Genomic DNA, 1490 nt, shown 5'->3' with positions numbered 1-1490 from the left:
AAGCACTATGGTAACACTTGATTGTGTCGGATTACTAAAAAAGCACGATGGTAACCCTTATTGAGAAGAGCGAGAATGTATATGAAAAAAATATAAGTGATGACAACACGACCACTATTAAGCGATTTTTTTTTTCGAATACACTTTTACACTTACACTTTTTATTTAATATTTTTGAGTTGAGAAATTATTTTGATTTAGTAAAATATTTTGATTTTTATGTGAGAAACACTTGCATAAAAAACCATACAACAAATATATTTTCAATTTTGCTTTATTTTCGTTTGTTTATTTCTTTTGGACAAATATTATTACACAAACAATTTAACGGGATAATTACATGAGATTTGTAATAGGTATGGATTTGTAATATGTATATATGCAAACATGTATTGGGTAGGGGAAAAAATTTTTGCGGTAATTATGTTCACTTAAAATTTTGTTTAAAAATTAATTTTTTATTTAAAAAAATTTAAAGAAATTACCGATTTTATTTATTTAAAAAAAATTATGGCGTCACAATTTTTTCTTAATATGGCGTTATTTATTAAACTTTTTTTTTGTATATAAGAAAAACCGCAAATTTTTATTTATTTCAAACAAATATGGCGACACAAGTTTTATATAACAAAATTGCGCTTTTTTAGTATATAGGGCACTGCTAATTTTTTTTCACTTATGTAAATTGCGCTTTTTTCAATTTTAAAATACGTATATAGGGAACCGCTATTCTTTATGTAAAAATTTGCGCTTCTTTTTTTTTAATTTTTAAATATATAGGGAACCGTAATTTTTCTATATGGCGACACGAATTATTTCACTTTTTCATATAATTTTAAATATGTACTTATATATATTTTTTTGCACTTTTCTAAGAAAAATAATTTTTCACTTTGCTAATTATTTATTTGTAACACATTTACATATATACATAAATATATTTTTTTTATAGGGATTACACGTTAATACAGAGAGATATATGATGTTTTTTTATGTGATTTTTGTGATTTTTTTGATGAGTGTATGTATGTGTGTGTGCGCGAGTGGAAATTTTGTGTAAAAAAAAGAGATTTTTACTTACGTTTTGTCCGGCTTTTAAAAACTGATGAGCATGTAATTTACCTCATTCTTGCAGTGATTTTTGTAGGGAAATTTGTTGGTATTTTTCTGGTTTCAATTTTCAGCGGTTCGAAGTGACCATGAAATAAACTAGAGCAACTTCTGTAGACTGGTAGAGCGGGGGAAAACAAGGAGCAATCTACAAAAGGTTTCTCTGATAATTATAATAACTCTCGTCCGAGTTATTATAATTATATGCGGAATAAAAAGAAAAGGAAGATAGCGGGGAATTAATAAATAATAATTCTTTTCTTTTAAGAGACGGGAATGAGGGATAATTACCTTTTGTTCTGCCGGGCTAATTGAAGTAAATAAGTGAAGTTGGAGGTTTTTTTTATATTTTATTTTATATTTTGTTCACAGCACTGAGA

General features: G+C 26.4%; 1 long non-coding RNA gene across 1 annotated transcript; it reads right to left on the bottom strand.

The window, feature by feature from the left end:
- Window positions 1-1081: 1081 nt before the first annotated feature.
- LOC124421133 lies at window positions 1082-1490 on the bottom strand. Its single transcript, XR_006941523.1, has 2 exons — window positions 1402-1490; window positions 1082-1258 (listed from the first exon to the last, which is right to left on the bottom strand). It is a non-coding gene; the product is annotated as an uncharacterized LOC124421133 (long non-coding RNA).

Source organism: Lucilia cuprina, unplaced genomic scaffold (genome assembly GCF_022045245.1).
Source record: "Lucilia cuprina isolate Lc7/37 unplaced genomic scaffold, ASM2204524v1 Scaffold_2388, whole genome shotgun sequence".
Taxonomy (NCBI): Eukaryota; Metazoa; Arthropoda; class Insecta; order Diptera; family Calliphoridae; genus Lucilia; species Lucilia cuprina.
Note: the sequence above shows the minus strand (reverse complement) of the source record. Positions and strands in the feature narration are given on the sequence as shown.